We start from the raw sequence: 26,016 nt of genomic DNA on the forward strand, positions 1-26,016 counted from the left end.
TGCCCAGGAGTGATATTGCTGGATAATATGGTAATTCTGTTTTCAGTTTTTAAAGGAACCTCCGTCCTGTTCTCCATAGTGGCTGCATCAATTTACACTCCCACCAACAGTGTAGGAGGGTTCCCTTTTCTCCACACCCTCTCTAGCATTCATTGTTTCTAGATTTCTTGATCATGGCCATCCTGGCAAGTGTGAGGTGACGCCTCATTGTACTTTTGTATCTCTCTGATAGTGATGTTCCGCAGCCTTAGTCATAGATACGTAATAGTCATACCAAGTTTGCAAGATGGCAGTTTCAGGCAGAGCTACTTGAAAGTCAAAGTGGTGATTGGATGTGAAGTGAAATTTTAAATAGTCTAAGAAGCCGTTGATCAGGAAAGTGGAATCAGTCATTACATTTTGGCTGGGGAATCCTGTAGCCATGAAGTAAGCTGATCCACATATCCTATCTGAAATTGCAAGAGGTGTTCCCTGCTATTCTGAGGCTTGTGAAATGTGTAGTAAGCACCCCATGCAGTTGTCATAGTTTGTTGCTCAGTCATATCTGACTGTTAGCAGCCCCATAGACTGTAGCCCACCAGGCTCCTCTGTCCATGGGATTTTTTTTCCTGGCAAGAATATTGGAGTGGGTTCTCATTTCCTCCTCCAGGGGATCTTCGTGACCCAGGGATCAAACCTGTGTCTTCTGTGTTTCCAGCATTGGTAGGCAGATTCTTTACCCCTGAGCCACCTGGGAAGCCCCAGACAGTTCTTGGAGGGTATGTGTTTGTCTCCTGCTGTGAGTCTATGGCAGGCACAGGTGATGAGTACCTCAGTGGTTAATGGGAATGAGGTGTTAAGGAGTGGTCCTCTAGTGGGTTTAGAGGGTGAATGCTTGGGGGGGTCAGCATCCACTTAGCTCAGCTGTGGGGGCAAAGCTTGAATAATGGAAGACTCAGAAAGGGGTGGTGTTAAAGAGGACTTCTGAAATCATGAAAAGCACTAATCTAGATCATTGGTTGTAGACAGTGATAAAAATCTTTTACTATTGTGATTATGTAACTATTACTCATTTAATACTATTGTATCATGATTGGTCAACAGAAAAATAATAGAATTCTATATCACCAAAACTAGCATTTAATAGAAAAACCTATAATCACTTTTTAAATCCAGATACATATCAGAATTAACTTGGAATTTTTTGAAAAATACAAAAGCCAAGGCATTACTTTTTTCCCCCAGAGCTCCAGATATGTTTCTAATGAGCAGCAATGTTTGAAAACAACTGGACTATATATATCTTTTATTTTTATCTAGTTTGTTTCACTTCTTCTATTTCGTATTCAGTGCTCCTGTTTCATTTTGTTTATGTTTTCCAATTTCTCTGTCTCTTCTGTTTTTTTATTTTCTTTCTCAAGCATAGTGGAAAAACTTTTGCATACATATATATTAAATAGTGTGTGGGGGCTTCCCTGGTAGCTCAGCTTGTAAAGAATCTGCCTGCAGGTGTGAGACCTGGTTCAATTCCTGAGTCAGGAAGATCCCCTAGAGAAGGGATAGGCTACCCACTCAAGAATTTCTGGGCTTCCCTGGGGACTCAGCTGATAAAGAATCCACCTGCAATGCAGGAGACCTGGGTTTGAACCCTGGGTTGGGAAGATCGCCTGGAGGAGGGCATGGCAACCCACTCCAGTATTCTTGCCTGAAGGATCACCATGGACAGAGGAGCCTGGTGGACTGCAGTCCATGGGGTCACAAAGAGTCGAACACGACTGAGAGTCTAAACACATGTAAATAGTGTGTATAATACATATATTTTAGAAAACTTACGAACTTCTGCCTAACTAAAAAATGTAAGACATTTTGATTCTACTTGTCTGACTTAGTATGAATAGAATGCTGTATTTCTAATTAAAAAAAACATGCAACAAGCAATAAAGTTTTACTGTATAGCACAGGAAACTAATCAACAGCTTATAATAACCTTTAATAAATAAATAAAAATAATCTGAAAAATACTATGTGTACGTGTATAACTGAATCACCTTGCTGTGTACCTGAAACATTGTAAGTCAACTATACTTCAATAAAATGTTTATTAAACAAACAAGAAGAATTAGTCCAGATCGAAGTCCTTTTTGAACAGTTGGTGTAGGATGGCCTTGGCAGGGGGCCTCTCTTGGGCAGTGTCCATCATCAGTATGTTGTGAGAGTGTTAGACTTAGTGACCATTCTCGTATTGAACTGAAACCCTATGACGAGGCCAGGTGTTAGGAGAGCTGAAGGAGCTCCTGAGGGAGTGAGGGGCTGAGAGTCGCTCTGGCATGCCTGGGTTTGATGGCTCATGATGTGCTGTCACGTCAGCACAGACTCGCTAGTAGGGTGAGTACATGAGCTTGAACGAGTGGGACAACAGACTCGAGGATCATCAGTGGAATGAGATGATGACTGTCAGAAGGGCTGTGCTGGTCCTAATATGTAGCAGCGCTGGAGCTCCCCCCCCCCCCCCCGCCCCATTCAGTGAATTAATGAGTGCCCTGCTCCAATATTAGCTGTTAATCCTATGGCCGAGGTTGTGAGTTGACTAATAGGCTCACAGTTGTGATGAGGACTAGCCCAGGGATAAGACGAAGTGGGGTTCCTTATGGTACAGAATGGTCCAAGGATGTTTTTGTTACGTGGGGAAAACCAGGCGTTACAATTCCTGCTCATGGAGGGATTGCTAGACCTGAATGTGTTGAGAGTTGTGCGGTGGGTGTAAGTGAAGGCGGTAGGTGTCCTAGTAAACTTGTTGACCCAATAAGTAGGACGAGTGATTGCAATATTCGTGTTCAGGTCTGGCCTCTGTGATTGTCAATGGCTGTTATTTGGGAGTTTTTTGATTAACTTTAATTGGCGTATAGCTGCTTGACGATGTTGTGTTGGTTTCTACCACGCAGCACAAATAATCAGCCGCGCATACACATGTGCCCCTCTTCTTTGGATTTCCTTCGCATTTAGGTCCCCACAGAGCATTAAGTAGCGTGCCTTGTGCCGTATAGTCGGTTCTCGTTGGTTACCTACTTTACATGTAGCGTCAATAGTGTGTATGTGGCCATCTCAACCTCCGATTCATCCCACCTCTCTTGCCCCCAGCTCGTATCCACACTGTCTGTGTCTCTCTTTCTGCCTTGCAAATTAGATCACCTATACTATTTTTCGAGATTCCGCATATACATTAATATACTATATTTTTCTCTTTGCGACTTACTTCACTCCTTATGACAGTCTCTAAGTCCAGCTGCGTCTCTCCAAATGACCCAGTTTTGTTCCACCTTATGGCTGAGTGAAATGAATGGCTGTAATTTTAATGTGAGTTGGAGGTGTCATTGTTGACTAGAAGTGATGCAGTTGTGGACTTGTGGTGTAGGTATGGGGAATGCAGTTCTTGGGACTAGACAAATGAAGATAATGAGAGAAGTCCTGTTACTGTTGGGGTAATGAATGAGGTCAATAAATTTTAGTTCATTTTCTTTCCCAAGGGGTGGATTATTTTTTGCATTTGAGTGAGTTTAAATTATAGGTTTATGTGATAAACATATTTTAAAATTATTCATTGGACTGTAATAAATAGGCCTAGAATGATTGAGATAGTAATGAATCGATGTCTCTAGTTGCAGCAAATCATTAAGGGGAGATTTAAACTCCCATCTTTAACTGAAGAGATTCATGCTGTTTAGCTTCTTAGTGGATTTATGATATTGATGTGGATCATTTCTCAAAATATCCTAGTGGAACTAATTCCAGAATGATAGATATGAAGCTATGATTTGATCTACAAATTCCTGAACACTGACCATAGCATAGGCCTGGCTGTGTTGATACAAGGGTTGTTTGCTTTAAGTGTCCTGGAAGAGGCATCTCTTTTTAGGCCCAGTGAGGGGCTGGCTCATGAGTATAAAACATCTTCAGAGGAGACCGAGATTCTCTTGTCATTTCTATGAGTAGAACCTCTTGGTTATCTCCTTCTAGCAATCTCAGTTCTCCAGGCTTTAGGTCTGATGTAGGGATCATAGAGGGGTCAGAATTTAAAGCTTCATGATGAATGTGTTTGTAACTCTAGTCTCATTGTTGCTCTAGAGTTTTTAGGGTCAAAAAAGGATGATCGATTTCCTCTATCATGTAAAGAATTGGTAACAATGGCAAGGCAATTAAGATGAGGATGATGACTGGTAAAATTGTTCAGACTGTTTCAACTTCTTATGCATCTCTTGTGTTTGTATGTGTTAGTTTAGTCATTAGCATGAGTGAAAGTGAAAATCACTCAGTTGTGTCCGACTCTTTGTGACCCCATGGTCTGTAGCCTGCCAGGCTCCCCTGTTCATGGAATTCTCCAGGCGAGAATACTGGAGTGGGTAGCTGTTCCCCTTCTGCGGGGGATCTTCCTGACCCAGGGTTCAAACCCAGGTCTACTGCATTGCAGGTGGATTCTCTGCTGTCTGAGGTTTAGTCATTAGCATGAGTAACATAATACAAAAAACCAGAGAGCTAATGAAAAAAAAGATGTTTCATGTGTGACTGTGAAAATGTAGGAGCTCTTCTATGATGGGTTATGTTGCCTCTTTAAAGTTGAGTGGAAAAGGATATGCCATGGAGAGAGAGTGAGTTTTCACCTATATTTTAAGTTGAACAAAGTTATGTAATTTTTACTCTATCTCATTTATCGAGAAGGACATAATGATTATGGTGTTCGCTTGAAATCAGAAGAGGGTGTGATTCCTTCCTTTGCTAATTATTTTAGACTGATGTAAGTGGGTTCTTCAAATGTGTGATATGGTGGAGGGCCTTGATGTAATTACTCTGAGTTTGGAAAGTTATTCTACTGTTAAGACCTCTTGTTGTGATGCAAATGCTTCTCAGGTTATGAAAATTATTAGTATGAGTGCTGTAAGTGGAATGCAGGAACCTGTTGATGAAATGGTATTTTATGTTGTGTGTGCATAAAAGTAGTAGGAATATCCTGGTGGTATTCCAGATAAACCAAGAAAATGTTGTTGAAAAGTTTTATTTGCACTGATAAATAGCATTACAAAATGGATTTTTCTCCTGTTGAGTTGAGTGTTTAACCTGGGAGTAGCGGGAATCAATGCACAAAGCCTCCTGTGATAGCAAAAATGCCTCTATTGACAATGATGTCATTTAGTCACCAAGTTGTGTCTGACTCTGTCACCCCATGGGTTATAGCCTGCCAGGCTCCTGTGTCCATGGAATTTCCCAGTCAAGAAAACTGGAGTGAGGGTGGGGAAGAAAAAAAAAAGAAAACTGGAGTGGGTTGCCATTTCCTTCTCCAGGGGATCTTCCCCACCCAGGGATCGAACCTGCATCTCCTGCATTGGCAGGCAGATTCTCTACTGCTGAGCCACCAGGGAAGCACCTCTATGGTGATACGTAGTGAAAAATTATAACTATGTAATGTGTATTATGAAGGGCAGCATCTAGGGATGAGTTGGCGAAAACAATTCCTGTTAAACTACCTACTGTCAAAAGGAAAAGAAATCCTAGGACTCATAGTAGACGATCTTTTGCTGTTATCTCTGTGAATAGTTTCTAGTCAACTAAATACTTTTACTCTATGGTAGGAACAGGTGTGGTAGCCGAGATAATGTATGCTTGTGTATCAGCATCTGTACCTACTGTGAATATATGATGGGCTCAAAGGATAAATCCTAGAAAGCTGATGGATATCATGGCTCAAACTCTGCCCATCTATCCTGAAGGCTTTTTTTTCCTGAGACTGTACTTGCAAGATTATTCCAAATCCTAGTAAAATAAGGATATAAACTTCAGGGTAATTAAAGAATCAGAATAAGTGCTGTATATAATTGGGTGTCTCTCTCCTCCTGCAGGACCAAAAAATACTGTGTTTAGATTTTTGTCTGTTAATAAGAAAGTCATTCCAGCTGCTGATAACGGTAATGATGATAATAGGATTAAAGCCGTCATCAGTACAGATCATACAGATAATAGTGTTTGGTGTTGAGATGGTTATGTATTAATGATTGCACTAATAATATTAGTCTGCCTAGGACTAAAGAAACACCTGCCAAGTGTAGTGGGGAAGTGGTAAGATCAGTGGAATCTCCAGTGTGAGCTTGATTTTCTGCTAAAGGTGGACACACTTCAGCCTCTGCTGGCACCCACTTCAACCATTGATGACGGAAGAAAGAGTGTGGTCCTCTGTTTTGTCAGTCTTCTAACTTTTTTAGGCTTTCAATGGCTAAGTCGAAGATCTCACATGGTAAATGTCACACTGCCCTTGAAAATATGTGGGTTACTTTCAAAATATCTTTTGATATTAATTTCTAACATAATTCCACAGTGGCAAGAGAAAAAACTCTATGATTTCAATACTTTTAGACCATGAAAACTTTGTACTTTGTTTTATGTCCCTGGATATGTTCCACTGTCTCCTGGTTTATAGTCTATGGGAACTTGAATAGAATTTGTTTCGTACTGTTGTGTGAAAATTGTATAAATCTTAATTATGTTGAAAAATACACAGTTAAAGGCTTTGTGGTCTAGAAAATTGTATTTATGTCATGAAAATAATACACAAGATATATTCAGTTTAGGGGATACTTATTAGAGTTTCAGTATCTCTACGTTTGGGCATTTAAGATTCTTTTGTATTTATTTGAAACAGCTAGATGCTTGATTACTTACTTGTCTAATTAGAAAAACTTGAGTTTATTAAAGACCTGGTCATTTAATGATCCTTAATACTGTAATTAATACATCAACTGATTTTCCTCAATGATATAAATTTGCACTAAAAGTATGATTAGAAAATGAAAAATAAGTGGGAAGGCAACAGTTTTTCGGATGTTTTGGGTGAGAATACATACTGCTGTTACCAGTGTGGCGATTCTCCTCAGCATAATGTTGTTTGAATGAATGTATTACTTTTTTACTGGGAGTAAAAGTGAATAGATAGAAAAATGCCTGCTTACAAGCCTTGTGCTTGATTGGAGTAGGGCGGAGAGGAGGCAGTGGGGAGCTCTTGCTGCTGAGGGAATTCAAGCTGGGAAGCCAAATGGGGTGGGCTTTCCATTTGCGGCTGGAAAACAAGTCCTCTGAAGGGTAAGTATGGATAGTTTAGACGAAGAAAAAATTTGTTGTAAATCCTATATGTTTAAGTTGAATGAGAATCATGCTATTGGTAAAATAAATTTGATATCTCTAAGATTATATAAGTTTTCTTGCAAAGAAGCTGGATTTTAATTTTCTCCTGCTCAGCCATGCCATCACCCATCAGTAAAAAAAAGATATAATTCCAACTCCTACTCATCCAACGGAAAGTTGGAAAAGATTGTTGGCAGTACCAAGAATTAGCACTATCATTAGACAGAGGAGTAAGTATTTGAAAGCTTGGTTCATGTTCGGGTCTGTGTGTATGTATCATATTGAGAATTCTATAACAGATCATGTAATAGGGACAGCTACTGGTGTGAACATTATTGAAGTCATCTCTTGTGAAGCTAAGTGATCATTTGCAAGTTTGGTGATTCAGTGTCTGTTTGAAATCATTATTTCTTGGCTTGAGTGAATGAATATTATTGGGATTAGACTGGTAATAAAAGCATATGAGAGTGGTTTTCATGTAGTATGGGTATATGTTATTTTAGTAGATGTTACAGTATGTGTTTATACTTGGTAGTGTTAATATAAATTGTGTAACTAGTGCAAAAATGGCAAATAAGATTATTCCTTTTATTTGGAGTTGCATCAGTGTTTTGGCTCCTAAGATTAGTGGATGATGACTATCCTTTAAAAACCTGAAAAGTCCATCCTGTTAGGCATGGAGGCTTGAATTAGCAGTTCTTGAATACTTTTTCAATAAATAAGAAGGTTTGAGCTTCTGTTACTAGATTAACAATCCTCATGGGTTCTTTAAAACTGAATTTACAGTCAAAGGGCCCCCAAATAATTAATGGGGTTGAGTGATAGGAGTCAGAGAGGGAAGAGGTAGAGAGTTAGAAGGGCATTTTCTCATATCAGTGATGGTTTAATGTTAGGAGTGTGATGTGTATAATTACCTCATTGTGTTATAATAGGGAGTGTAAAGCAGTCATTACTGTGTTAATTCCTATGACAATAAGGTGATGTTTGATTACAAGAGAGGTGGTATTATTACAAATAATTCCCCAGTTAAGTTGGTAGTTGAGGGCGGGGCTAAATCCATAAGGCTTGCTAGGAATCTCATGTTGTGAGTGCGAGGAGCATTTGTAGACCTCACGCTGGGGTGGTTGGTGTGAATGTTGACGTGAGACTGCTGGGAGAAGGGTCTGGTTGATGTGATGCGGGGTGATTATTAGGGCAGCCGCTGCTGCATAGCTTCAAGGCGTTTGGATGAGGAAGGCTATGAAGACTAGTGCTGCCCGGCTGACAAGAATATGCAGTGACTGGTTTTAAGTCTGTTTGGTGTAAACCCTTCAAGCGGGTGAGATTTATTCCTCAGGAGGAAAGTATGAGAAAGGGATCTGCCCTGAAATCTGCATGTGGGTTTGAAATCATTGTGACCTTACATGCTGTAGCCTCCCTGTAAAATTACTAGTATGGCTGCAAGGACTGTGGACCCTGCGCGGAGGCTTCTCTCTGGACTGTGGATAGTCAGAGCTCAAGGTCAGAGGTGTTTTTTTTCTGAAGGCTGTTATGCATGTTAGTCCCATGAAAATGTTAGATCAGGAGTCGGTATTAATTTGTATTCAGTGTTAAATTATTAAGTTTAAATTTATTTTTAATTGGAGGATAATTGCATTACAGTGTTGTCTTGGTTTCTGCTATGTAACAATGTGGATCAGCCATGAGTATACATACATCCCCTCCCTCTTAACCCTTTCTCCCACCCTCCATCTCACCCCTCTAGGTCATCACAGACCTAAGCTCTCAACTTCCTACTAGCTATCTATTTTATATATGGTAATATATGTAGTTGTTTTCCTTCTAAGGTATGAGTAATGGCAAATTCCTCCCAAACGCCATCTGGAATGTTCAGAACCCCCCTATAATCCTTCCATCTGATCATGCGTAGCCATGACAGTAAACTACTTGAATTGCTCCAGGTTTCTCCATTCTCTCTGAGTAACCAGAGTGGTCTTGAAATTCACACAGTGGGGTGGGAAGGTTCAGTGGGTCTTGGACTACGTCAATGTCCAGGCCCTGCAAATTTTAAAGTAGGCTTAAAGAGTTTCCCCACAGCCAAGTACAGAGCTAAACTCACCAGATGGAATTAGAACTGAATCCTTTACAAGGAATAATAAAACAAGTACATATCCAATACACTATATTTACTAATAATGCCTCTGACATGATGGAGTTTTAATTTTCAAACTTGATTGTTCAGCATGATTCTTCTAAATATAATTTTAATTCTCATTTCAAAAATTTCAAGCAATATAGATAAAGTCCTTGACCACTGCCCTCTCTCCCTGCCCTGGTCCTCCCAGGACTCACCACTACTGGTATGTTTGATAATCAGCATAATTCTCGAGATGCAGATTATTAAGAATACACTGTAAACTTTTGAGTCACAAATAACACTGAATTAGGAACAACCTACACTGCGTATTAAAAAGCAGAGACATTACTTTGCCAACAAAGAAAGGTCCGTCTGGTCAAGGCTATGGTTTTTCCTGTGGTCTTGTATGGATATGAGAGTTGGACTGTGAAGACAGCTGAGCACCAACAAACTGATGCTTTTGAACTGTGGTGTTGGAGAAGACTCTTAAGAGTCCCTTGGACTGCAAGGAGATCCAACCAGTCCATCCTAAAGGAGATCAGTCCTGGGTGGTCATTGGAAGGACTGAACTAGAGCTGAAACTCCAATACTTTGGCCACCTCATGCGAAGAGTTGACTCACTGGAAAAGACCCTGATGCTGGGAGGGATTAGGGGCAGGACGAGAAGGGGACAACAAAGGATGAGATGGCTGGGTGGCATCACCGACTCAATGGACATGAGTTTGAGTAATCCCTGGGAGTTGGTGATGGACAGGGAGGCCTGGTGTGCTGCAACTCATGGGGTCATGAGGAGTCAGACACGACTGAGCGACTGAACTGAATATATATAGTTGATGGACAATATTGTATTAATTTCTGCTCTACAGCAGAGTTGATTCTTTTTTATCGAACTTCCCTGGTGGCTCAGCTGGTAAAGAATCCACCTGCAATGCAGGAGACCTGGGTTCAATCCCTGGGTTGGGAAGATCCCCTGGAGAAGGGAATGACTACCCACTCCACTATCCTGGTCTGGAGAATTCCATGAACTGTACAGTCCACAGGGTCATAAAGAGTTGGACACGACTAAGTGGCTTTCACTTCACTTTGCCATTGTGGTCTATCACAGGATACCGAATATAGTTCCCTCTGCTGTGCAGTAGGACTTTGTTTATTCACTCTGTATATAATAGCTTACATCTGCTAACCCCAGCCTCCCATTCTGTCCTTCCCCCAGCCCCTCACCCTTGGCAACCACCAGTCTATTCTGTTTGTCCATGAATTATTAAGAAGTTTCATGAGCCTGTAGTCTTGTGGTTATATACTAGGGCTACATAGAGTGGGAGGGATCCTACCAGTATGTCAAACAAGAAAGTGTATATATTCAGATCCTGTGTGAAGTTGTTCTGTTTGGTTACCCCATTGGGTAGTGACAGTAAATGTTGGAACTAGTATTGTTTCAGATAAAATGTAAAATAGGATTTGCTCTATGACAGCCAATGTTAAGATGAGGAATATTTGTAATATTACTAGTATGTTGATGGAGATTTGGGGGGAGGTTTAAGGACTCTTTGGACAGGTGAATTGGCTGGCTAGAAGCGTGAGTGGCAAAGTCCTGTTGTTAAAGCTGATGGGGGAGTCACAGAAAAAGCTTGGGAAAAGTTGAGGCTGTTCTTATTAAATTGACTGAAAATAAATAGGCTTATTCCACTAATCCGTAAACTGTGGCCTGTAGTGTTAATTCACATGATATTATTCTTTGAGAATCATGTTAGTGGTACTAATGTTGGCATAATGATTTTTATCATTGGAGAAGGTTAAGATTTTCTATCTAGTTGGTGCCATACGTGTTTGATACTATTACTAATAGAAATAGTCTATTAGTCTACTAGTAGGACAATGGTATTTTGCTGGCTAGGGTGAAATGTGCTTTTAGAACTATTAGTGTTGCTGTCATGAACAGTGATCATATTATTCCTTCTTGGCATAGTAGTGAGGCTATTAGGTGAGACCAGTATGTTAATAATCTTAGATACTGTACATGCTATGATAATATATATACTAAAGACATTTGATCAATATGAATTTAATCATAATCTACTGTGTGTGTATGCATTTATACATTCATTCATTTTAACTTAAACTAATGATCATATTCAGTTGATTCTAGACCTTTTTGGGTTCACCCATCAGTTGAGTTCAGTTCAGTTGCTCAGTTGTGTCTGACTCTTTGCAACCCCGTGGACTGCAGCATGCCAGGCCTCCCTGTCCATCACCAACTCCCAGAGTGTATCCAAACTCATGTCCATTGAGTCGGTGACACCATCCAACCATCTCACCCTCTGTCGTCTGTTTCTCCTCCTGCATTCAGTCTTTCCCAACATCAGGGTCTTTTCAAATGAGTCAGTTCTTTGCATCAGGTGGCCAGAGTATTGGAGTTTCAGCTTTGAGATCAGTCCTGTGTGTTCATTGTAAGGACTGATGAACCAATGAACACTCAGGACTGATCTCCTTGAGGATGGACTGTTGGATCTCCTTGCCGTCCAAGGGACTCTCAAGAGTCTTCTCCAACACCACAGTTCAAAAGCATCAATTCTTCAGTGCTCAGCTTTCTTTATAGTCCAACTCTCACATCCATACATGACCACTGGAAAAACCATAGCCTTGACTGGATGGACCTTCGTTGGCAAAGTATTATCTCTGCTTTTTGATATGCTGTCTAGGTTCACCCATAGGGTAGGCTTATTGCTAGTAGTAAGATTAGAAACAGAGCTATAATGAGCAATGTTTTTTTAAATTTACTTTATTAGAGTTGATTTATAGTGTTAATTTCAGGTGCATAGCAAAGTGATTCAGTTATATATATATATGTGTGTGTGTGTATATATATGATGAGCTGCTCGGTGGTATCCGACTCTTTATCACCCCATGGATTGTAGCCTACCAGGTTCCTCTCTCCATGGGGGTTCTCCAGGCAAGAATATTGGAGTGGGCTGCCATGCCCTCCTCATATATGTATACACACACACACACACACACACACACACACTCACTCACTCACTCACTCACTCATGCTTTTACAGATTTTTTTTCTCACAGAGGTTATCCTAGAATGTTGAGTAGAATTCCCTGTGCTATGTAGCAGATTCTTGTTGGTTATCATATATAGTAGTGTGTGTGTTAATCCCAAATTCCTGATTTATCCCTCCTCCCACCTTCCCCCTTTGATGTAATTTTCCTTTCTAGGTCTGTGAATCAGTTTCTGTTTTGCAAATTAGTCCATTTGTAACAGTTTTTAGATACCACTTATAAGTGACAGCTTATGGTTTTTGTCTCTGTTGGACTTACTTCACTTAGTATTATAGTCTCCAGGTCCACCCATGTTGCTACAAATGGCATCATTTAATTCTTTTTTATGGCTCTAAGTAATATTCCATCACACACACCCCATATCTTCTTTATCCATTCCTCTGTCGATGAACATTTAGGTCACCTCTGTGTCTTGGCTATTGTCAGTAGTCCTGGTGTGAACATTGGGATGCATGTGTCCTTTCAGATTATGATTTTCTCCAGATAAAGGTCCAGGAGGGAGATTGCTGGATCATATGGTAGTTCTGTTTTTAGTTTTTTAAGGGACCTCCATATTGTTCTCCAAGTAGCTGCCCCAGTTTACATTCCCACCAATGGTGTAGGAGTGTTCCTTTTTCTCCACACAGTCTCCAATGTTTATGTTTGTAGATTTTTAAAAATCATTTATTTTTGTCTGATCTGTGCATTCTTTGCAGCACATGGGCTTCCTCTAGTTGTGACGAGCGGGGCCACTCTAGCTGTGGTATGCAGGCTTCTCGTTGCGAGTGGCTTCTCCTGTTGTGGAGCGCAGATCCAGAGCATGTGGGCTGAGCAATTGTGGAGCACAGGCTTAGTCGCCCCTTGGCATATGGAGTCTTCCTGGACCAGGGATGGATCTCATGTCCCCTGCTTTGGCTGGTGGATTCTTAACCTCTGGATGACCAAGAAAATGCTGTAGACTTTTTAATGATGGCCATTCTGGCTGGCATGAGGTCATGACCTCATTGTAGTTTTGATTTGCATCTCTCTCATAATTACTGATGTTGAGCATCTTTTTATGGATCATTGTTTTTCAGTTACTTTAGGGGGGTGTTCAGGGTAAAGGGAAATGGAAGGCAATTTCTAAGTAGAAGAGAACTGTCACAGCCACTACGAAAAATTTTCTGGAGCCAGACAAGCGGCTGATCCTATGGGGTCAGTTTCACACTCAGAGTTTTGTTTTTTCTGTCTCAATATTTAATGGAAGGAGTCAGAATGCAATATATACAAGTAGTGAGGCGAGTGCTCTGTTTGTGATTGTCAGTATGAGATTTAGTACTTTTTTGGATTATACCAAAAGTAGCTGATTTGAAGTCAGTTGTGTGATTAATTCCAGAAGATCCTCATTAATAGATATGTAAAGGAGTAGTCCTAACACGTCTGCAAAATGTCAGTATCAGGCAGCAAAGTCTTAAGTAGTGATTGGATGTGAAGTGAGATTTTATTCGCATAAGCAGATAATTAGGAAAGTAGAACCAGTCATTAAATGTTACTGGGCAATCCTATAGCCATGAAGAGGGTTGGTCCAGATATTCCTTCTGAAATTGTAAAAGGGGTTTGTATTATTCCGAAGCTTACAAAATGTGAAGTAAACCCCCAGGGCATTGTCATAGAAAAATCTTGGATGGTATGTGTTCATATTTTGAAATTTTTCAATGGACCGTAATAAATAGGTCTAGAATGATTGAAATAGTAATAAATGGTTTTGATGTCTCTAATTGTGGTATATCACTAAGGGGAGATCTAAATTCCCATCTTGAACTTAAAAGTTGTTTAGCTTCTTAATGGATTTCTGATATTGATGTGGGTCATTTCTTGAAATACCTTAGTGGAGTATTCAAGGGCAATAGGTGTAAAAATCTGTGATTTGCTCCATAGAGTCCTGAGCTCTGTCCGTGGTATAGGCCTGTTGTGTTGATATAAGGGTTGTTTGGTTCAAGTGTCCTGGAAGAGCATCTCTTTTTAGACCCAATAAAGGGTTGGCTTATGAGTGTAAACCATCTTCAAAGAAGATTGAGATTCTATTGTTGTTTCTGTGGGTAGAACTACTAAGTTATCTTCTTCCAACAATCACAGTTCTCTTGGCTTCAGGTCTGATATAGGGATCTTAGAGGGGTCAGAATTTAAAGATTCGTAATCTGTGTACTCGTAACTCTAGTCTCATTGTTGCCCTGGAGTTTTTAGGGTCAGAAGAGGATGCTTTTTTTCCCTCTATCATGTAAAGAATTGTTAAGAATGGCAAGGCAATTAAGATGAGGATGATGGCTGGAAAGTCATTCAGATTGTTTCAACTTCTTGCGCATCTCTTATGTTTATATGTGTTAATTTAGTTGTCAATATGAGTGAAATAATATGAAGAACCAAAAAGTTAACGATGAAAGTGGTGATTCATTTCCGATCATGGGAATGTAGAAGTTCTTCTATGATGGGTGATGTTGCCTCTTGAAAGGTCAAGTTGAAAAAGGTATGCTATGGAGAGAGGGAGGGTTTTCTCCTATAACTTAAGATGGACAAAGTTGTGTCCTTTTTTCTAATGCTTCACTTATCGAGAAAGACATAATGATTGTGGTGTTGACTTGAAACCAGAAGAGGGTTGATTTCCTCCTTTTTTACTTATTTCATACCAATGTTAATTGATTCTTCAAATATGTTATGTGGTGGAGGGCCTCCATGGAATTACTTTTAAGTTTGGTGTGGAGAAGTCTACTGTTGAGACTTCTCATTGTGATGGGAATGGCTCTTAGATTATGAAAATTATTAGTGCTGTTAGTGAAATGAATGAACCTACTGATGAAATGGTATTTCATGTATATGCGTCAGGGTAGCGGGAATATTACCATGGTATTCCAGATGAACCAAGAGGATGTTGTGGGAAGAAGGTTGTGTTTATGCCTATGAATAACATTGCACAATGGATTTTGGCTCCTGCTGCATTGAGTGTTTAACCCAAGAATATCAGGAATCAATGCACAAAACCTCCTGTGATGGTGAAGACCACCCCTACTAATCACAGTGGAAATGTGCCAACTACATACGTAGTGTGTGTCATGAAGGACAATATCTAGGGATGAGTTGGCTAAAACAATTTCTGTTAAACCACCTACTATCAAAAGGAAATAAATCCTAGGATCATAATATAGTAGGGAATCATCTGATGTTATATCCATGAAGAGCTGCCTGCTTCTACTCCAGTAAGAATAGTGTTAATTCTAGTAGCTGATGTAAATTAAAGAATGCTCATGTATCAACATCTATCCCTGCTGTAAATATATAATGGACTCATGACCTGAAAGCTCAACAAACAGAAGATTCTCAGGCTTACATGTACCTGTATCTGAATGTGTTGGGGCCTCAGACGCCATTGCTGAGGGGAAGCAGCCCCAAAATTTTAGAAATAACCAAATGCAGGAAACCACAGTGACATGTGAGCCTGGGATGAAGAGTCAATACTCCATGGAAATGTCTTATTTAAGTGGAATGAGTGGGCAATCTTACGTGAAATGGCCCTGACATAATAAAGTTTATTAATAGAAACCCCCACAGGTTATGGACCTGGAGCTTAGACACGTGCTGAGTGGGTTGATAATTTCACACGGCTGGCTGATAAAACTCTAGGTCTATTGGACATGATACACATGTTGGCTAGAACTGATTTGACTTCATGTGCCATGTATGATCAAAGAGGATACATACTATGAAATATCAGTGATATGATGTACATGCCTCTAAGGCATGAGGTTAATAAAGCACGATTATGCATATTATGTCTCAGGTTGTTGTTTAGTCGCTAAGCTGTGTCCAACTCTTCTGCAACCCCTTGAACTATAACCTGCCAGGCTCCTCTGTCCATGGAATTTTCCAGGCAAGGATACTGGAGTGGATTGCCATTTCTTTCTCCAAGGAATCTTCCTGACCCAGGGATCAAACCCGTGTCTCCTACATTGGCCGGCAGATTCTTTCCCACTGAGCCACCGGGGAAGTCCTGCGTATTATGTTCTGTATAATATGTACTTGTGCGTGTGGATATACATTTAATGCACTGAGTACATAGTTATGGGGGGAAGTATGCTGTTTTGAAACTTAGTGATTTTGTGAATGTCCCATAGTAAATATTCAAGGAAGAGTTTAAGTAGAATTTCAGCTTTGGGTACTGATGGTGGAGATGGAGCTCCTTCCTTGAGTCTTAGGGAGATGGATTGAGCTCCTTTTCTGATTTACAAGACCAGGTAACAGATGTACTACAGAGACTCTTCATAGTAGGAGGTGATATTCAATAATGCTAGTTATTGGTATAAGCACTAGAATTAATAAGTATAAAATATATGCTCATTATCTGGTAATGATGAAAGGGTGTTTGACGGACTGTCCTTCAGTTCACGTTAATGCTAATAGATCTGCTACTAGGATTCAGAACAGGCATTGACTGAGAGGTTGAACTGTCATGTTTCATGTTCGGATATGTGAAGTGTTGGATAAATGATAGAATTAATATGGAAAAGATTAGGACTAAAGGAGATCAGTCCTGGGTGTTCATTGGAAGGACTGATGCTGAAGCTGAAACTCCAGTACTTTGGCCACCTGATGGGAAGAGCTGACTCATTGGAAAAGACCCTGAAGCTGGGAGGGATTGGGGGCAGGAGGAGAAGGGGACAACAGAGGATGAGATGGCTGGATGGCATCACCGACTCAATGGACATGAGTTTGAGTAAACTCCGGGAGTTGGTGATGGACAGGGAGGCCTGGCGTGCTGCGATTCATGGGGTCGCAAAGAGTCGGACACGACTGAGTGACTGAACTGAACTGAATGGGCCTTTTAATTTATTAGTAATTGATGGTTGAATTGCATATGTGAATAGGAACTGTCATTCAGGCTTAATATAAGGTGCTATGTTGAGGGGATTGGCTGGAGTATAGTTGTCTGGGTCTCTTAACAGGCCGGGTGAAAATAATACTAGTATTAACAAGATTAGAATAATAGTAAGGCACCTAGGATATTTTTGATCACGTAGTAGGGATGGAATGGAATATATTGATGTCAGATGAGATCCCTGTAGGATTCTTAAAGCCTGTTTCATGAAAGAATAGTAGGTTAGGTGAGTGGCTGCAAGGGCTGTGATGGTGAATGGGAGGATGAAGTGGAAGGCGAAGAATCATGTGCAAGTTGCTTTGTCTGCTGAAAACCCACCTCAGGTTCGTTTGCTAGGTTTGTGCCAATGGATGGATTTCTGAGAGGAGGTTAGTGATGACTGGTGCCCTCAGAATGATGCGGTGTTTGTCCTCAAGGTAGAACATAACCTAGGAAGGCTGTGACTATTACCGTGAATAGTAGGATAATTCCAATATTTCATGTTTCTAGAATGGAATCAAACCCATGGTATGAATCTTGTGCTACATGAATGAATAGGCACATAAAGAATATAAATGCTCCATTTCATGTAGATTGCTTCCCATGTGGCACAGTGGTAGACACTCCGCCTGCCAGTGCAGGAGATGCAAGTTCAATCCCTGGGCCGGGAAGATACCCCGAAGGAGGAAATGGCAGTCCACTTCACTATTGTTGCCTGGAAAATCCCGTGGACAGAGGAGCCTAGTGGGCCACAGTCCATAGTGTTTCAAAGAATCAGAGAAAACTGAGCATACAGATACATCACACACCTATCAGATGATTCATCTGTAGTTTATGTTTCAGCAGATGTGTGTTAATGATGAGAAAGCAGTTATCCGTGTTTTACTGGGAATAAAGCTGTCAAGATTCGTAGAACTAAATAAACGCCCAGAAGCACACCAGAGTTCATCAAGATGAAATGTTGGGCGCCAAGGAGATCAATAAATAGGTTGTTAATGATTTTAACTAGTGGGTGTGATTATTGGATGTTGGTCATTAGTGTTCTTACACTAGGAACTCAAGGATGGGTTTTTCATGTCACTGGCCATGGTTGAATTCCATGTAGACATACATTCTGTTTATATTTAGTGCTATTTTTGTCGTGAGTTTTGAAGGTCTTGTCGTTTGTGAGTGATGATATTGGTTGTGGCCTAGTGTTGAATTTTGCTGGGTCCTTTTTAGGTTGAATAGTATTTTGCTTTCTGTGGGTGGAGTGTTCGTGGTATTTGACACAGCAGCTACGGCTGCGGAGCAGTTTCCTGAGGTTTGAGTCTATAATAAAACTGTTTTAGGCATATTTCTTTCAGGATGAATGGTGGGGATTATTTTTCTTTAATGGTTTCAAGGATGAGAAGGTAGAGACTGTTTATATTTAATGGATTAGGGGATTGAGTCATTGATGCTTGACAGATGTGATACTGATCAGAAAACAGTTACTGTGTCTGTTGGGCAATGTATTACTAGGAATAAACCTGTCATCTGCAGGTTGATTCTGGGCTTGTTAGAAAGGAGGCTCCAGGAGTGGCTGTGGGTTGTACAGTTGTCATACTTAACTAGTAATTGTTACTGGACGATCATTGCCTCTTGGTGTTGGGTCATGATGGAGGTTACTTGTGGGAAGTAACTAGAGTTATGCTCAGGAGGAGGGTAATGAGGAATGAGGGGAAATAAAGTTTGGTTAGGTCTGATACTAGTGTAGAGGTCCTTATTTGAGTAAGAGAAGTGGATTTTGGTAAAAGATGTTGTAGTCAGATTAGAAGAAATAATGCTTTGACAGATATATGGATAAAGAAGATGTGGTATATACATACACACACACACACCCCTACCTTCCCAGGTGGCGGTAATAGTAAATAAATAACCTGCCTGCCAGTGCACAAGAGACAAGGGTTCGATCCCTGGGTTGGGAAGACCCCCTGGAGGAGGGCATGGCCACCCACTCCAGTATTCTTGCCTGGAGAATGCCACGGACAGAGGAGCCTGGCGGGCTCCAGTCCATGGGGTCGCGAAGAGTCAGACACAACTGAGGCGACTTAGCACATACACACACACACAGTAGAATATTCCTGAGTAATTGAAAGTAATGAGTGAAATAATGCCTTTTGCAGCTTTGGGTGATCAGAGGGAAATGCCATCGAGGTTGTTTTACTCTGAAGGCTGTTATGCATGCTAGTCCCACGAAAATGTTAGATCAGGAGCCAGGCATTTGTATTCAATGTTGAATTATTAAGTTTAAAAAATTTTATTGAAGTGTAGTTGATTTAGTGTTAATATACAGGGAAGTGTTTCAGTTTATATTTTTAATATTCCATTATGGTTTATCATAGGATAATGAATAGAGTTCCCTGTGCTATGCAGTAGGACCTTGTTGCTTATCCATTCTGTATATAAAAGTTACCTCTTCTCACCCCGGCCTCCTACTCCATCCCTCCCCCAGTCTCCTCTCCCTTGGCAATCTTTCTCTGGGTCTGTGAATTACCATGACGTTTCATGTTTTTGTAATATTATGGCTATATCCTAGTGCTACTAAGAATGGGAGGGATCCTATAAGGGCGTAGAATAGGAAAATCCTGCCTGAAGTTGTTACGTTTGATTACCCTGTTGGGTAATAACTAAGTGTTGGAACTAATGTTGTTTCAAATAAAATGAAAACTAGGGTTTATTCTGTGGCAGCCAATGTGAAGATTAGGAATATTTGTACTTTTCCTAGTATGTGATGAAGGGTTTTTTCCCAGGTTAGGGACTCTTTGGACAGGTGGCATTGGCTGGCTACAAGTTTAAGTGACAGAATCACGTTGTTGGAGCTGATAGTAGTACTGATAAGGAGCTTCCCTGGAGGCTCAGTGGTAAAGAATCCAGCTGCTGATGCAGAAGACCTGGTTCCATCTCTGGTCCGGGAAGATCCCACATGCCACGTACCAACTGAGCCTGTGCGCGACAGCCTTGCTCTGCAGATGGGGAAGCCACTGCAGCTAGAGACGAGCCTGCACACCAAGGAAGACCCAGCACAGCCAAAAATAAGTAAGTAAGTTTAAAGAAAAATGGTGGTGCTGATAGGGAATCAGAGAAAAAACTAGTGGAGCATTGAGGCTATATTAAATTAGCTGAGGAAAAAAATAGGTTTATTCAACTAGTAAGCTGTGAGATGTAGAGTTGATTCAGATAGTATTCTCTGATAATCATGTTAGTGGTACTAATATAATAATTAGGATAATGATTTTTATCATTGCAGGTGGTTAAGATTTTGTACCTAGTTGATGCCATATGTGTTTGATGCTATTACTAATAGAGTTCAAATTCTACTTCACAAGCTGCAAATACTAGTAGGATAATGAGTATCTACTGGCTAGAGTGAAATGTGTTCTTAGAACTGTTAGGTTGCTGTCATGAATGGTGATTAAAATTGTGATAATATTATTCCTTCCAAGTATAATAGTGGGGCTTCTCTGGTACCCCAGATGGTAAAGAATCTGCCTGCAGCGTGGGAGACCCAGATTCAGTCCCTGGGTTGGGAAGATCCCCTGGAGGGGGGATGGCAACCCAACTCCAGTATTCTTGCCTAGAGAATTCCAGAGATAGAGGGGCCTGGTGGGCTACAGTCCATGGGGTCACAAAGAGTCAGACATAATTGGGCAACTAACACTTTCAGGAATAATTAGTGAGGCTTGTTAGGTGAGATTCACATATTAACAATTGTACAAGAGATACTGTATATGCTGTGATAATATTTATATATACTAAAGGCAACTGATAATTATGAACTTAATCATAAACTACTAAGTTAAAATGATTCATCTTAGCTTAAACTAATGATCATGTTCAGTGCATGGTAGTCCATTTTGGGTTCATTCATAGGCCAGGCTTGTTGGTAGTGGTATGATTAGAAACAGAGCAATGATGAGCAATGTTTTTAGGTTATTTGTCTGGATGCCGAGGGTAAAGGCAAAAGGAGAGCAGTCTCTATGTGAAGAGAAGAACTGTCACAGCCACAAAGAAAACTTTTATGGAACAGGGGTAAAAGCGTGCTGATCCTATGGGGTCAAATCCTAGGGCCTTGCTTTTTTCTGAGGAAATAAATATTTAATGGAGGAAGTCAGAATGAGATACATACAAGTAGTGAGACTAGGTGCTCTATTTGTGCCTAATGTTGGTATGAGTTTTATTCTTTTTCATTTTATACCAACACTGAATGGAAGTCAGTTGTGTCTGACTCTTTGTGACCCCAGCTTCCCTGTCCTTCCCTATGTTCGGGAGTTTGCTCAAACTCATGCCCATTGAGTCAGTGATGCCATCCAACCATCTCATCCTCTATCGTCCCCTTCTCCTCCTGCCCTCAGTCTTTCCCAGCTTCAGGGTCTTTTCCAGCGAGTAGGCTCTTCACATTAGGTGGCCCAAGTGTTGGAGTTTCAGCTTCAGCATCAGTCCTTCCAATGAATATTCAGGCTTGATTTCCTTCAGGATTGACTGCCTTGATCTCTGAACAGTCCAAGGGACTCTCGGGTCTTCTCCAGCACCCCAGTTCCAAAGCATCAATTCTCTGGGGCCCAGCGTTCAGCCTGGGGCTTCTCTGACGGCTCAGATGGTAAAGAATGTGCCTGAAATGCAGGAGACCTGGGTTCAATCCCTGGATCAGGAAGATTCCCTGGAGAAGGTCCCTGCCCCTCCCTCCAGTATTCTTGCTTCAAGAATTCCATGGATAGAGGAGCCTGGCGGGCTACAGTCCATGGGGTTGCAAAGAGTCAGATACAGCTGAGTGACTAACACTTTCACTTTTCATTGTGTAAATTAATACTAAAAGAAGATCCTCATCAATAAATAGATAAACAGAGGAATAGTCATACTACATCTACAGAATGTCAGTTAAGGCAGCAAAGCCCCAATGGTAACTTAATGTGAAAATTTTAAATCAGTCTAAAAAGCAGACAATTAGGAAAGTAGAAGCAGTCATTCCATGTCAGTCATAAAATTCTGTAACCATATAGTTGATCCATACACCCCATCTAAAATGATAAAAGGTATTTCATACTATTCTGGGGCTTGTGAAATGCATAGCAAACCCCCAAGGTAATTGTCATAGAAAGAGCTTGGCGTATATATGTTCAGTTTCCTTTTATGAGGCTGTTTTGGGCTCAGTGATGGATACCCCAGAAGCTAATAGGTCTGAGGTATTGAGTATTGGTCCTCTAGTGGGTTTTCAGGACGGATGCCTGGGGTGGATACCATCCACCTAGTTCAGGTGTGGGGGGTGAGACTTGAGTGACAGAAGGCTCAGAAAAAGCCAATAAGAGGACTTCTGAAATCATGAAAAGAATTAGCCCAGATCAAAACCTTTTTTGTAGGATGGCCTTGGAAGGTGGTTTCTGGGACAATGTCTCATCATCATTGATATATTATCAGTATTAGTAGGCTTAGTGATAAGAAAACCACTACAATATTGTAATTAGCCTCCAATTAAAATAAATAAATTTTTTAAAAAAAGAATAGTATTAAACTGAAGTCCTATTATTAGGCCAGATGTTGTTAGGGCTGGAGGAGCTCCTGTTAAGGGATCAGGGTCTAGGATTCACTCTGATGTGCAGGGGTTTGGTGGGGCATGCTGTGTTTTCATGTAAGTAAAGACTTCCTAGTGGAATGACTTCCTCAGCATGAATTAGGGCAACAGCAAATTTGAGGACTGTGATCAGGACGAGAGCATGACTGTCATAGGGATGGGGTGGTCCTAATATGTAGGAGTGCCACAGTTTTCCCTCCAATTCAGTGAATTAATGAGTGACCTGCTCTAATACTGACTGTCAATCATATGGCTGAGGCTGTGGTTGACTAGATAGGCTCACGGTTATGATGAGGACTAACACAGGGCTAAGAGGAATGGGGGTTCCTTGTGGTTGAAAATGGGTCAAGAATGCTTTTGTTTTGTGGGGAAAACCAGACATTACCGTTCTTGCTCAGAGAGGTATTGCTGGACCTAAATGTATTGTGAGTTGTGTGGTGGGTGTGAATGAAGGTAGAAAGGTCCGAATAAATTCGTTGACCTGATGAATAGAATGAAGTATTCATGTTCAGGTCTGTCCTCTGTGATTGTGAATAGCTATTATTTGTTTTCATGTGAGTTGAACTCATCATTGTTGAGTAGAAATTCTATGGTTGTGGATTCATAGGTTAGGTTTGGGGAATACAATGCTTGGGGACTAGAACAGTGAAGATAATAAGAGGAAGTTGTGTTATTGTTGGGGTAATGAGAGAGGCCATTAAATTTTTGTTCATTTTGTTTCTGAAGGGGTGGATTATGTTGGGGTTTGAGTGAGTTTTAATTCTGGCTTTAAGTGATAAACATAGTTGGAAATTTTTCGTTGGACTGTGATCAGTAGGGCTAGAATGATTCAAATAGTAATGAATCATGTTACTATATCTAGTAGCGGCATATATTTAAGGGGAGATATAACTTCCATCTTCAATTTAAAAGGTTGATACTGTTTAGCTTAATAAATTTATGGTATAATTTATGGTATTGCTATAGGTCATGGTATTGCTATAGGTCATTTCTTGAAATATTTTAGTGGAATTCATGGACAATAGGTGTGAAGCTAAGGTTTGCTCCACACACTCCTGAGCACTGTCCATAATGTAGGGGGGGGGTGTGTGTGTGTGTGTGTGTGTGTGTGTGTGTGTGTGTGTGTGTGTGTGTGTGTGTGTGTGTGTGTGTGTGTGTGTGTGTGTGTGTGTGTGTGTGTGTGTGTGTGTGTGTGTGTGTGTGTGTGTGTGTGTACGTGTGCGTGCTCAGTTGTGTCCAGTTCTTTGCAACTCCATGGACTGTAGCCCGCCAGGCTCCTCTCCGTGGGGATTCTCCAGGCAAGAATACTGGAGTGGATGGCCGTGCCGTCCTCCAGAGATTCTTCCCAACACAGGGATCGAACCCAGGTCTCCTGCATTGCAGGTGGATTCATTACTATCTGAGCTACCAGGGAAGCCCATGATATAGGCCTGGTTATGTTTATCTGAGGGTTGTTGGGAATAAGTGTTCTGGAATGCATCCCTTTTTAGGCCCAATGAATGGCTTAGGTCATGAGTATAAAACATCTCTGGAGGAGATTACATTTCAGATTGTCACGTGAGGATTATCTCCTTCTAACAATCACAGTTCTCCTGGCTTTAGGTCTGATCATAGAGGAGTCGGAATGTAAATCTCCATAATCTGTGTATGTGTTAACTCCAGTCTCCTTGGTGCCCTGAAGGTTTTAGGGTCAGAGAAGGACAGTTTTGTCTGACATGTGAAGAATTCCTAAGGAGGGACTTATGATGGGTGGTGGTCCTGTGGTTAAGACTTCACCTTCCAATGCAGGGGGTGCCAATTCATTCCCTGATCAGGAAGCCAGGGTCCCACATGCCTTTCTGCCAAAACAACAAAACATAAAATAGAAACAATATTGTAACAAATTCAGTGGAGACTTTTAAAAATGGTCCACGTGAAAAATATATCTCAGAAAAGAAAAAAACTTAAGGATGGCAATGTAATTAAGATTAGGATGATGGCTGGAAAAATCGTTGAGATTGTTTTGACTTCTTGTACATCTCGTCTGTTTGTATGTGTTTGTTTATTAGTATCAGTGAAATAATATAAAGAAACTGATGATTTAAGGAAAAACACAATGGTTCATGTGTGATCGTGGAAATGCAGGTACTCTTCTCTGATGGGTGATGTTGTGTCTTGAAAGCTGAGGTGAAAAGGTCATGCCATGGAGACAGAGAGGATGTTTACGTATAATTTACCCTGTGCAAAGTTATGTAATTTTTTTAAAACTAATATCTCATTTATTGAGAGAGAAATAATGGTTATACTGTTGGCTTGAAACCAGTAGAAGAGGGTTCTTTCATTTCAATTGCTTCATTTCTTTTTTTAAATTAATTAATTACCTTGTTTTTGGCGGTGCTGGTCCTTGCTGCTGGGCGGCTTCTCTCTGGTTGCCGGCGGGGGCTTCTCTGGCGGTGCACTGGCTTCTCCTGCGGAGCAGACTGGCTGCATGGGCCTCAGTCGCTGTGGCCCGTGGGCGAGTGGTTCCAGCTCCCAGGTTCTGGAGAACAGGCTCAGGAGTTGTGGCCCACAGGCTCAGTTCCCCCTTGACACGTGGAGTCTTCCTGGACCAGGAATCCAACCCGTATCTCCTGCGTTGGCAGGTGGAGTCTTTACTACCGAGGCACCAGGGAAGCCCCCTTCATTTCTTATTTTAGCCTGACATAAGTAGGTTCTTCAGATGTGGGATGTGGTGGGCATTCATGTCATCATTCTAAGTTTGGACTCATTAAGTCTATTGTGGGGCCTCTCCTTGCAATGCAAATGCCTCTTGGATTATAAAAATTATTATTAGTGGCATAACTGGAGTGAATGAACCTATTGATGAAATGGTATTTCATATTGTATATGCATCAAGGTAGTGGGAATATTGTGGTATTCCAGAAGAATCAAGGAAATGTGGGAAGAAGGTTATATTTATGCCTACAAATACCATCACAAAATGGATTTCTGCTCCTGATGAATTGAGTGTATAAGATGAGAATAGTGGCAATCAATGCCCAAAGGCTCCTATGAGAGTAAATACTGCCTCTATTGATGGTGCGTCATGGAAAAGAGCAACTACATGGTGTGTGTCATGAAGGACTATATCCTGGGATGTGTTGGCTAAAATAATTTCTGTTAATTCACCTATTGTAAATAGGAGATAAATGCTAGGGCTCATAATATAGCAGGGAATCATTTGATGTTACTTCTGTGAAGAGTTGCTAGTCAGCTAAA

The 26,016-nt window shown here is 40.9% G+C and overlaps 2 pseudogenes; both read right to left on the reverse strand.

Moving 5' to 3' along the window:
- The window catches only part of LOC136167448 (cytochrome b-like), a 38,006-nt pseudogene extending 19,781 nt beyond the window's left edge, over positions 1 to 18,225 (reverse strand).
- Positions 18,226 to 22,134: 3,909 nt separating this feature from the next.
- LOC136167449 (cytochrome c oxidase subunit 3-like) lies at positions 22,135 to 25,248 on the reverse strand (annotated as a pseudogene).
- Between the last annotated feature and the right edge of the window lie 768 nt (positions 25,249 to 26,016).

The sequence above is a fragment of the Muntiacus reevesi genome, chromosome 4, assembly GCF_963930625.1.
Source record: "Muntiacus reevesi chromosome 4, mMunRee1.1, whole genome shotgun sequence".
Taxonomy (NCBI): domain Eukaryota; kingdom Metazoa; phylum Chordata; class Mammalia; order Artiodactyla; family Cervidae; genus Muntiacus; species Muntiacus reevesi.